This window comes from Phalacrocorax carbo, chromosome 2 (genome assembly GCF_963921805.1).
Source record: "Phalacrocorax carbo chromosome 2, bPhaCar2.1, whole genome shotgun sequence".
Classification (NCBI taxonomy): Eukaryota; Metazoa; Chordata; class Aves; order Suliformes; family Phalacrocoracidae; genus Phalacrocorax; species Phalacrocorax carbo.
Genome location: NC_087514.1, coordinates 23,370,206 through 23,383,583, shown reverse-complemented (window position 1 = coordinate 23,383,583; position 13,378 = coordinate 23,370,206).

Sequence of the window (13,378 nt, the reverse complement as noted above, 5' to 3'; positions counted from 1 at the left end):
GAGCTTTTGATAACTACCAAAAATCTGTGAAGCATTTGTTCAAGATCAGGTTAGCCTACTGAGCAGTGCCTGGCATGAATGCATTTGAAGAAGAATGGAAAGGATCAAATCACGCCTCGCCTAAAAAGTTATTTATAAATGGCTATTTCAGCACAGTAAAGGATTAGGGAACATGTGTTCTCCACTGTCAGAAGGCACTGAATTTGCCAATATATGGAAGATAAAATTACTGGTGTTTGCTCTGGAATAGTAAACACCATCCCTAACGGTCACAGAAGTAATTTTTCTGCTTCCTAGTTAGCCAGGATTGATGTTATTAGATATCTCACATTTAGAACATTTATAGATTCTTAAAATTACATTACATTTTTTACTCAGCTGAATTAGAGCCTTGTGTTGAATGAAAGAGATCTGACCCATATTGATTACAATAAAGGAGGAAAGGTTTTATAAAAGACATGAATGGGCTTTTTGTTAGTTTGCTTCACTCTGGCAAACAGAAGAATTAAATTATTCCATTCCTGCGGCACTTACCTGGCTCAGCAGGTGGATCTGTCAGTGTGCTGAGAGGTTATTTGGCATTTTAGCAGAGATACAAACACTATAGCTTAGATCTCTAAATGGATGTGAATTGCCATTGTCTTCCTGAAATCTGGCTTCTCCTTCACAGTCAAGGGAGCTGTAGGGTTCATCCTTTGCAGTGCGTTCACTGGAGGTCATCTAAGCTTTCTTTTGGTGCTGGGGCAGTTTCCGAATCCTTGTCAGAGGTCATGTGGAGGTGGTGGGGGCAGTTCATGGCTCGACATTTCTGCCTGCAGGTGTTCGCTAATGGGCTCGTGCACACAAGAGTGAGGATCATTTATCTCCCTCCCCAAAACCCCAGTGGGTGAGATGAGGCTGTCACCCACTGCAGTTCTTAACACTGAAAATGGCTGTGACTTTATGAAACAGAGTGGCAGTACACCTTGTCCCCAAGGAAGATCACACCATAATGATGGGATTTTTATGACCTGCCTGGTGAGGGATGAAATCACCCGTTAAGTACGAGTCATTGTAGTGGTGAACCACCTCACACTTAAATTTACCCAGGTCATCCCCCTGGCCACCCAGACATGGAGAGTCAGCCTGGAGGGATAAGTGGGGGCAGAAGGAGTCAGGGATACCTGGGCCGGTTTCAAGGCTATGATCACATATTTTAATTAATTCATTCATTCTTAGGATGAAATAAGTACAGAGAGCTGGGAGCAGGTTGTGACACCACTGGGTGCCAGTGGAAGAGCTTTTCGCCATTACATCGGGTCCTGTATCTGAGGCTGCTGGAATCACTGTGTATCTGGGGCAGTTCCCAGCAAAGACTGGGGAACTGCTATCGCTGGTCCCAGTGACCACCACCCCATGCTTTCTGGCACCCACATGGCTGCCCAGGCTCTTTGCATAACAGGTTTCTCACTGGTTTGGGGTTTTCCTGTTATTAAGTAGGGAGAAGGGGAATAGTGGTAAGATGCATTGGGGATGATGGAGCTAGGGCAGAGAGAACACTAATAGCTTTGGCTAATTCAACCCATAACCTGGCACCTTGTGCCAGCAGAGTGTTGGATGTGTTTCTTATTTTTGCCTAGCTCATCTGGCATAAATTCTGATCCTTAAATTGCAGTTTCCATTGGGTAGCTGTGATTCCTAAATGAACTAGGGCCTGAATGACATTCCTAAATGAATTAGAGTCACGACGCTAAAGGCTTTACAATCCCATCTGCATGTTCCAAACCTTGCCCTAAAAGTCATCCATGGTATAATGCCACTCTGAAAGCTTTTCTGTCCAAAACAAATGCTATAAAGATGGAGATCAAAAGTTTTTGGTATTCAAAGGTCTGAGCCTAGCTGGGCTTTCCGTAGCCATACCTAAGAGGGAGCTCAACCGTGGTCATGTTAGGACAGCTCTGAGCATGGTTTCCCAGGCTCCCTCCCTTGCAGTGACAAGAGGCAACTTCATACCTGCCATCGCAGCTGCAGCAGAGCTGGAGACACGGAAGAATCAACCATCAGTACGACACGTTCTGAACAGGAATCGACAAATTAAACCAACCCTCTTACACAGTGTATTTAACAGAATAATTACACAAGAGAAAGTCACCGGTTCCTCCAGGAAGGCTTTAACATGTACAAGGAAGGCCAAGGGAATAGTCATGTCTCTCCTTGCACTTAAGAAAAGGAAGAAATCATAGACATCTAAAACCTGCGTGGGGTAGGAGCGCAGCCCCCCATAGCACTGGCTCCCCTGCCACCTCCCTGGGCTCCCCATGCAGGAGAGCAAGAGTCTCCATGTCCCCCTCCGTTGGGGGTTGCTGCCCACAAGGCTTTTCCCACCCAGGTCCATCAATGCACTGCAGTGCAGTCTGTTCAAAGACAAGCTGGCCTCGTGTCGGGTATAGCCAGGGGGTCTTCCAACACCTGCATTTTTTGCTTGTGCAAATAAAAAAGAAACAAAGACAGAGAAAGAAAAAAAACCCAAATGAACTGTGATGCTTGGTTTGCAGAGAGATGCCTGGTGCTGCTTTGTGACAACCACTGGAGAAATTCTCCTAGGGCAAATCTCCACAGCCCATGGACCACCTGCCAGGACTTTAAACCGTCTCCCTGAGCCTGCAGCTCTTAGCACCAGTGCAGGTGTAGGAAGGATTGGACTGTCAGTCTGAGAGAGGGGTAATAGGAAAGGCACAGCAAAGAGAGCAGCCACAAGGCTCAAGAGAAGGCTTAGGTTAATGAAGAAGTTGCTATTTAAAGTCAGCAGCAAAGACAATCCCTGGCAGAGGATTTATTTGAACCGGGTCAAGCTAAGATTGGGGTGAGGCACACCAGGTGCTTTGTTTTTTCCTCCGCCAACTGATGGACATCTTCAGCATGCACAGGGGCAACCCATCCCTGGCCCCAGCCACCAGCATGCTGCCCACTCCCATTCACCCACCACCGCCTTCGCCTTCTTGCTCAAAGCCACATCTTGCACTGAAATGCTCCTGCAACCTGGAATTTGTGCAGTTAAAATAAAATCATTATCCTCTGGCTTGGTGCAGCCCTACATATTAAGAGGAAGATGCCTCTGCTGCCTTGAGGCCCCCCAGGAGAGGTGCCAGGCACCTGTGCTTTGTCAGGCACAGGCAGCACAGGCAGCACAGGCAACAGGGCCCCTTGGTCTCTGGCCCCGGACAGGGCTCCCACAGCAAGGGATGCCCATCCTGCCCTCCACCCAGGGCCAGTGGCACTGCCCTGGGTGCAAAGTCATAACCAGTCATAACACATTAGAATAGAATAGAATAGAATAGAATAGAATAGAATAGAATAGAATAGAATAGAATAGAATAGAATAGAATAGAATAGAATAGAATAGAATAACCCAGTAAAATGAAACTTAAATTATAAAAATTACAGAGCTATAGGGGTCATTTTAAAATCTCTTAAGTCTTTGCTGTATCTCACCAGCAGCTAAGTAAGCCTCTCTCTCCACAGGAGGATCACCTTGGAGGGAGGTTTAAGGAGAGGGCTGTGAAGATGGCAGGGGAAGGGACTGCTCTCCCCTGCCTACTCCTCAGCAGCAGTTTAACTGGAGGCTGCCACTCAGCAGGTGTCCTTCCTCCTGCTCCAAAGAGCTGAACTGATGCTACCTCCCACCTGCAAAAAAAACCCCAGGGCAACCTGGATTTGGGTGGTAGAGCTTTTTTTTTCTTGCCCAGTGTTACCTTTCAAAACTAAAATAGTGTAAAATCTATAAAATACTTAATAGATTATAAAAGTTCACTCACTAAGTCCAGGTGGGGTTGCTAAACCCTTCTCAGGGATGTAAATACCAGGGCCAGGAGAGCAGCAGAATCTCTGCAAGGAGAGTGGTTGCAAACCACACATTGACCTTTGAGGTGGGGAGATCCCCAAGGCTTCCCTGTTCATGGGTGAGACACTGCTGCAATCCTCCTGGAATGTGGCACATGGAGCATAATGACAAATGAGCAGCTTGCTGTTAATTACTAGCATTTAAACATGGTGCTGAGCAGGTTTAACATGAGGGACAGGAGAACAGAAGAAGGGACTTCTGCTGTCCCCACATCCTTATGGTGCATAGCAGTGTGGATGCAGCTCATGAACCCACGTCCTGGGGTGTCATCTGGCTGATCCGGATGGGATGAGGACCCTTTTCTTCACAGATCAGGGCTGAAAATGCCTGTATTATCTCATGTCCCTGGATTGCCCTCCCCTGTGTCCCAGAGATTTCCAGGAGACAAGTGGGATGTCACAGAACAGAGCCAGGTGACAAGGCACGCAGGGCTGAGTTTTTAAGAAATATGAGTTCCCTTAGAGAAACCTGCCTGCAGCATTAGGGCCATCAACACCATTACAAGGGCAGCTCAAGGAAGGCTTAATTATGCGTTATTTTTTTAAAAAAAATCTGCGTTACCAGGCCACTGGGGAATCCTCGCTAGACTTGATAGCCATGATAATCTCCCAGGTTTTCTGTGCAGAGAGTTCCTGAAATACCTCCAATTTCCCATCTATTTCTAATTCCCTTGGCAGAACCCATGTATGATTTAACGTTGCCAGGTAATGTGCAGCACCTATGCTAAGAACCTGAGAGGTGACTAAATCAATTTGCAAACAAAAAGAGATACCCTGGATCTCAGCCCAAATGCCGAGGAATTCCTAGAGCTAAGAGCAAGGTTGAACGGAACTTAAACATAGGAGAGACAGAAAAGCAAAGATAAGTGAGCTGAAATCAGAGGTGAGGAAGAGACAAGATGCTCAGCAATGACTTTGCTGTGATGGGTGTCCAGCAAAGCCACCGCTCCACTGATTTCCCTGGTTCAAAGGAGTAGGAAGCGGCATGGGTGGATGCCTGAGGTGTGGCTGTCATCGGGTGACATGGCTAATAATAAGAAAAGTCCTCCCTTCTGATTTCCCCGTCGGCTTTTGGTTCTCCCCAGCCTCCCACCCATGTCTGATGGAAAAGGCAGCCACCCTTCGGCGTGCCACACAGCACACTAGGCAGCACTCCTGCCTCCTCCGGGCCGGGACCAGGCACCGCAGCTTACGTGGTGCTGCTTTTTTGGCGAGCTGGTCCATGAGCCCACACAACACTCCCAGCAGGAAGAGGAGACAAAAACAAGCAAGAGAAGCAGTCTATGAGACTCCATGGCCAAAGGGTTGGGAGGCTGAAGGAAACACAATTTCAAGTCCCTGTGGTACCAAAGCAATTTTTGAAGTCCAGGGCTGAGGTGAAGCTCTTGCTGCCCACCCAGCACAGTATGTCTGCTCACCAGCAGCGGGGACACAGGCAGAGGTCTGCCACCTCTCCAGAGAGAGCTTTCATTCCTGGCATAAAAAAGCCAGTTGGATGGAAAAGCTGAAAGGTCGTTTCCCAAAAAGGTGACAAGCATCAATTTATGGACAAGCAAGGGAGGAGAAATGGTCTCCAGTGGCAGTCCTGCTGAAGCCATACCCTCTAGTGAAAAAACCATGCAAGGGTTTCCCTCCCTCAAAGGAGTGTCTTCATCACGGCATTGCAGAAGCAGGATTCCTCTTGCCCACCTTCTTTATCAGGTCCTGTATGCTCCATGTCCCTTCCTGGCGAGGAGCAGGTCCCACTCCAGCCTACTGAAGGGTGATGTTCTCCCTGCCACTGGGCAGAGGTTAGGGCTGCAGAGGGGCCCTTGTCCCAGGCACTGTACCTGGTTCTCCCAGTGATGGGTCTGTAGGTGTGAAGGTGATGCATGAAAGTGGCTGTGGCTGCAGGGCCTGGTGGGGAGACAAGTTGCTGTGGAGGCAAGGCATGAGAGAAGCGGGACAACATGCAAATGGCCAGCCTGCCCCAAAGAAGAGCGATGGTTGCTGCGATGGGAACCAATGTCCAGGTGTGTCATTGCCTGCAAAGTCATTTGGGGTGACCCCATCATCCTCAGGCCCACAGAAAGCAGGGTAGGACCTGTCAGTGCCCAGGCAGGAGAAGCATTGCATCTCACTGCATCTCTGATTCACTGGCTTCTGTGCCAAAATATCACCACCATCACACTGCACGGTCCTTCTCCTGGTCCCACCAGCATCTGCACCAGTGGGTGTTGGGCCGGACTGCTGGGCCCAGCGCAGGATGGGTGTAAAATGCAGGGCATGCATTGCTGCGGGCCAAGGTTTACTGCCCATGTCTGGGGAGGAGAGGAGAGCGTGGGAGCAGCTGGATGGCAATGAGAGGAGCAAGCAGACAAGTGCCCAGCTCCCAGCAGCACCAATGTGGTGCAGGAGCAGGAAGCCACATGCACGTGCTTATTTCTCTCTCCCCAGTTTGCATTTTGCTGCAGTCTATATTTGGAGATAACTGATGCGATGTTAAAAATAAAATAAAATATGTTCCAAAAGACAGCTTTAAGCTATATAAAGCAATCTTTACATCAGTATTAGACTACATTCCCTTTCCTTTGTGTGTCAGTTGCCAAAAAGTACAATATAAGACTGTAATTTATATAGCAATATATTCAAAGTTCATGTGGCTGTTAGCACTGAGGGATGCCCAAAAATTCGGGGCCAACTTCTACTAACTTCAGATTGGAAGAGTGATTCATTCTAGGAACAGATCTCCATTACAAGACAAAACACATCAAAACTTGCTGTGTGTCTGATTTCCTGGAGCCATAGAACTTGTGTGGGCCAGCACAGCAATGGGGGACTCCTCTGCCATAGAGGGCAAAGTACCAAGAAAAATCCCTGTGTATGTATATAAAAAATAGAATGATATTCCAACACAAGCCATACATCCTGTCTTGTTTTATCAAGCTACATTGTCTCCAGAAATATTCCCTCAAAAGAGACTTTACTTATATTTCCAGGTTATGTTTTTAGAATGTCAAAGGAGAAATCCCTCCTAAAGTCATCAGTCCTGCTCGCAGGATGAAAACAGGAGGGTGATTTTAAGGCATGCAATCCCATACCAAAAACAAACCAAGTATCTAGATAATTAGATATTTGATGCATTTTGTTATTTTAACATTACCTAAACAGGACTTGTTCTAAACAACTGTATAAAGCAGAAATACACAAAATATTTAAAAAATGAAAGTTTTTGTTAGTTTTTTCTTTTTAAGTTCTCATAACTACTTTTTTCTCCCGAATTTTGAAGAAGTTGTAGGAGGCAGAAGGACATTACATCAAGGGTACGGTCCCAAAGGCACTGACATCAATTTTTAAGCCAAATATGACTTTGTCAGCATGTAAGAAAAGCTATACTGGCTCAGAACAGAGGTCTTTCCAACCCACCATCCAGTCTCCAGAGTAACGAGAAGCAGATGCTGAGGGTGAGATTGAAAAATCCAGATAATCAGCCAGCACTGGGTCCCCTGGGACAGCCCTCCAGCTCCCAGCAACCAAAGGTCAGTTTTTCTGAGCCGTGGATTACTTCTGATCTGTTGTGTCAAATGGCCATTACAGACCTTTCCTGAATGCATTTCTCTGAACTCCAGCTAAAGGCAGTATCAGCTGGCCTCTGGAAGGCCCTATGGCACTGGGCTTTTTGTCTTAAATGCAGGTGTGAAAGAAAAGAATTTTTGTTTGTTCATTTTTAACTTGCTGCCCATGAAACTTTGACTAGAGTTTTATGGGTGGTGACCCCTTCCCATCCACTTCCTTCATGCAGTTCACTAGAGGATCATGTAGCATCGTATGACACCCTGTTGTCCCATTTCCAAGCTGAGCCTGGATCAGCTCAGTTCCTCCTCACAGAGACGTCATTTCATGTCCCCAGTGCAAGTACCCCTGACTCCACAAGCACTTGATGCAAACTCTTTCATGGAGCGGATAGCTCAATGTAAATTTAGTGTGAAGGCAAGCCCTTAACCCCCATACCCTGCCATCTGATCCAGACCCACCTAGCCACACTATCAGGCCCTGCAGGATAAGCAGGGTTATGCTCACAGTTGGGACTAATCAAGGTCATGAAGGCATTTACATGACTAGCATGCCCTTTGCTAACCATGATTTCTTCTCTTTCATGTGGAGCATCTAAGGACCACTGCAGAATGCCATGGAGATATAATGTCTGAGCTGGGGTGCTCGGATCAGTACGGGAATCTCAGGACCAGGGCTCAGGAGGGGTTTTGTTCACCACTTAGCCATGGGACTTATGACCACGATGGCTCAGAGGAGTCAGGCTTGCTACTTTGGTCCAAGGTTGTCACCTTCCCTGGCAGTGCTAAAAGCAGGGACTGCTTGAAACCTGGGGAAGGAGGTGTTTCAGAACAGTCACTGTGCAAAATGGAGCAGACCACTCTGCACAGCTCTACCCAGGGGTTCACGTGGACCTTCAGAGCAGTAGCACAGCATGACAGTGGCTGGTGCTTTGAGTGGGCTTGTGATGACTGAAAAATGACCCAGATGTAATAATATACTATTGAGCTATGCAGACATAAACAAATGAAGTATTTTTAAAAGCTTTTGAAATGAAGGTTTACAGTACCGTATTCTTACAGGCACTTTATTCAAGCATCCAACACTTGGTCATTTATTAGTAAATACTATTGGTATTAACAAACATTAAATTTTAGAAGAGTAACATTTAAAAGAAAATTAGACTATTTTCTCCATCTACATGCTTTTTTTTTTCTTTTTTCCACTGCTAAAGTACTTTAGAAACAGTTTGGTTTGTAAAAAGCAAATCTCCTTTAATCAGTTGTGAAAGCTGCAAGATGTGTGCTTTTAACAAGTCTCAGCACTATCATGCATAACAGGCCCTTGTTATGCAAGGTTGGGGGGAGCCACAGATGAACAAGGGAGGCAGAAGGTGGCTGGCCACAAAGCCTGTCTTGTCTGGGGGCTGCAGTCCTACTGCCCCACCATGCAACACTGGAGGACATGCTATGATCGGTGCTAACAGAGGAGAGGGGCAGCTGCCTTGCAGCTTGTACACACATGCCTCTCTTTCCCACCACCCTCTACATCTACTCTGAGTGAATACATCTGGAGTGGTAAGCAGCCAAAATCCTAACGGAAGGCTTTCTGAGCCAGATGATCCTCCCTGGCAGAGCAAGCTGCTGTGGGGAAGAGGCAAGCCTGCTGCTGAAGGCTTGAGAGAAGCAATGGGGAGTTCTCAAAATGTATCAGGGGACAGGTGCATTTGGGTAGCTCTTTGCTGTCCTCGTTAGTATTAACACTGTGCTTAGGAGAACTAACCACTGCTCTGAGTAACCTACTGGCCCAAAAGCCCAGTTCATACACTCTAACATTTGCTCTTAAATATAAATAGATCAGGGAAGCAACCTGAAAGTGTTGGTCAACACAACAGGGAGTGCTCTCTCCTCTCCACATCCCACCCACTTTCATGTCCTAAGCTGGTTATGGGTGTCAGAGTGAGTGAGGTTGCTCAGAAAGCTTTCAGGGATGAGAAAGCAGCATTTAGATTCCTGTGAAGGGCTTCTTCCAGCATAAGCAGCACATAAGTGCTTGTAACAAAACCAAACACGCGAGTGATGGTGGGAGAAAGGGTGGGAGGCGATCCTGCTGGGGCAGACACTGATGTTTTGACAGTAAATGAGAGATGATGCCCAGGAAAGGAATGGAATATCACTGTAAGAGAGGAGGGAAACTGATGGTGGGGTGGATCGAGAGAACTGGCATGTTCAAAACAGTAAGCTAGGAAAACAAGCAGGATCTGGGTGGATATTGGTAGGGCAATAACCTTGCAATAATTGAGACATTTGAAAATCTGGATAACAATTTTAGGAGAGTGAATAGACAGACAGAAATGTGGAGAAGTTGCACCGAAAGAATCTGCAAGATGTGGGCATTCCCTGGATGAGAGGACCTGCGGAGATATCCAACCTGAGGATGATGCCCAGACTGCAAGTGCAAGAATGAAGGTGTTTGCCCAATACCTGAGGAAGATGCAGTTTAGGGGGAAGACCAAGATCTCTGGTTTAGGCATCCTGAATTTGTGTTTATGGCAAGAGGAGAGATACTACTACTATTAGAGCAAGCAGATTTGAAGCAGAAAAACAGATCTGTTTGTATCAGCTTAGGAAAAAACTTCCCAGGGCTACATTCATACAAGAGGAGGTGTCACTCAGCACTGGTCCCTGAAGTCACTGTATCTCCACCAACCACACAGGGAAAGGCCACCTTCAAAGCCAGAGTCACTCTGGCAGACAGCAAGATGCACCGGACCCCGAGTACTCAAATGCACCATGCCGAGGGAGGCAGTCTGCATCAGTCACACATCAGGATCAAGGACATACCCGTTTCTGTCATTTCCAGGGCACCTCCTCTAAAAAGCATAGACAGAGCTTGTGAATCTGGGAAGAGAAGAGATCAAGGAGACAAATTTTGAGATTACATAACCATCAGCAGGAAGAAAGTTCCTTTTCCAAGGAAATGAAGGCTCTTTTCCACCTCCATAGAGAACTAAGGGGAATGGGAGTTGGATTAGACAGTACAGCCAACTAAGAAAATGCTGATGTGGTGAAAAGCCTGCAGCAGAATCAGAGAGTCAGAAAGCTGAGAGCCTGCAGAAAAATAAGTCTTTTCTGTATTCTTTTCAATTCCCATTGAGGTGACAGATGCATTTCCCTCTAGACGCATGCATTATTTGTTGGGGTTGCAGGAAGGTAATTGTCCCCATGTACCACAAATAAGAAAAGGAGGCATATTTAGGAACCGTCCAACCACAGACCCAAATGCTGTCTTACTAGCTAATGAAACTAACCTTAGTAACACACTCTGATTTACCAATAACTGACTTACTGGGACTTACTAGGCTGGCTTGGTCCTAATCATGCATGATTAGTTGTTCTCCAGTAGTACCTGCAAGGCAAGACAACACCTTGCCCTCCTCAGTCTGTATGTAAGCTCCACACAGACGTAATCTTCTCTCCAAGGACACACAAGGGAGCACAGGATATTCAAGGAATGAACCTGACAAATCCCATTCGGACACTTGCACAGGGAAAGGGTTTGGGGAGGGGGCTAGAAAAAGAGTAAAATGGTCCAGACCAGGGTAGAAATCCCTTCAGAGGTGAGAATTTCTCCCTTCTGCCTTCCAAATTCAGACTGTGCCAGATACAGCCAGCCTGACCCAACGGACATAAGCCTGTTTGCGAAGGCAAAGCAGTGATACGTCCCTGGACTGATGGCTGGATTTACACAGAAACAATCAGTGGCACATCTGGTACTTGTAACAGGAACCACCTGCTTTGAAGCCTGCTGAAGAATTACTGCTTTGCTTTGTATTAGCTGTTCTCATATATACAAACATTCAAGTGGTTTCCTAGAAGACGAACAAGCCTTCCTGCCTTCCGTGTAGCTTCAGGACTATTTCTGTGTCAAAAGAGCCAGAAAAATTGTACTAAAACCAAAGAACATAAGCACATTTGGAGCACAAACGTCTTTTGTGATGGCTTCAATAGTTTATTTATATACTGACGTGCACAGCCCCCAGCCCCTTGGGTTGTCATTTCCACACCAGCCGCAGGCTGACAAGCAGACCCTGGAGAGCTGTAGCGTGCTCCTCTTCCCAGAGTCATTAAGCTGAAAAACCTTGAATATCTAGTGTCAGCTAGACTAGTACTAGTCATTCAGAGCAACAACTTAAACACTTGAGTTCCACTTGTGAAAAGCCAAAGCCAAATGCAGTCTACCCTACTCCCACAAAAGCTACTCAGAAAAGCAGAGTAGCGTATGACCCAAAATAATTAACCTTGTAAGCAGAAATTCTTAAACCTGCCCTCAAAACCTGGGTTGCAAGAGTCATCCTTCAAAACCACACAAACTACAGTGTGATTTCCTAGATGCTGCCTGTCATCCTGATATATTACAACTTTTATTTACTGTAAGGTTTGCATGATTGTTCCAGAAAAATATCAATTTGTAGCACAACATGCAAGGAACGATAAAAATAAATTAATTATAAAGGGTCATTCTGCAGAGCTCAAATGGATAGGAATTTTGGCTGATGCATTTCAGCTGAGAATATTTTAGTATATTTGACCGTCCCATATCATTGTTCATCAACATTTTATCTATTTATCCCTCACTTCTGCATTTCGGTAACTTAACAGGATACACAAAAAGGTCTTTAAGACATATATTAATATCAAATAGTGACAAATGTCTTCAGAAGAATTAAGTACTGCAGCACTGTTGCAACATATCTTTGGAATGGTGCTGGCTGTGATTGCTTCCTGAATACATACTACATTTCAAAAGAATTCTGCATTTCCAGAACTATTCTAGTCAAGCAGACCTTGCCACCGGCTGGGAAGGGTGCAGTGATAAGGGGTTGTCCGCTGCCCCAGCACCGGGAGCACATACACGTTGCCGAAATGCAACCGATCTTCAATTGCATCCTTTTCAAACCTCTCTGTAACGGCTCCAGTTCCCCCAGTCACATCCATCGTGCCTGCCACACCCATACACACGTCTTGCCAGCTACCTCCACCCTATCCAATGATAAATGGTAAAGAAAATACTTTACTGAAGTATTTTGTTTCTGGTCTTACAGAGATATTTTTAAAGTACTCCCACACACAGTCCGATATTTTATCAGCAATGTTTTATCTGGCACAGGAAATTCAGAGAAATGTCTTAGAGGCATCATGGAGCCACTATAACTGAACTTGGAAGAAGAATGTTATTATTGAGTAGAAAACCCTATCATATCATTTCATGTGCCTAACTCAGCTTGAACATTCACAAGTGACTTCCCTTTTCCAAGTAATCATACATTTTATCAGTCTTCACCACGACTGCACAGTTATCTACGTTTTGAAGAATTACCTGGGTGTCACAGCATATTTTCAACTATTTATATATATATTCATGAGGGTCCTCCTGAAGGCCTGCAATTAGGCTGGAGTTGTATTTTGCTCTACAGCTGACATCCAATCTCTCTGACAGGTTGCCCAGAGTACATTTGATATTGTTAACACTGCTCAAAATTCTTATTAGGAGGTGCCACAGTGAGATGTCTGGAAGAATGGCAGCTCTTGTCCGTTCGGGCTGCAAATACCCATTCTAGCTGTTACAGGCTGAATATTCTTTTTTTTTTTTTTTTTTTTTTATTGTGGAGGGAAAATAAACCCAAACTGCTCTTGCTGTTTTGACAAAAATAAGACTATGAAAAAACTGTTTTCCAGCATTAAAATTTCTAGCAATTATTCCTGTAAGGCTTTTGTCCCTCTGCCCTTCTGGCTGGACTTGTGACCCATCTGGAGGGGCCAACACCAACCCCACCAGCTCTGGGCTGCCTCCCACTCACACAGAGCTGCAAATCCAGGCTGCCTTAAAAAACATACGTGCATGTCCTGAGGAAAAGCTGCAAGGTTTCAGCAGCTAAAGCTTTCCCAGGAGCCTGTCCTAGCTGAGC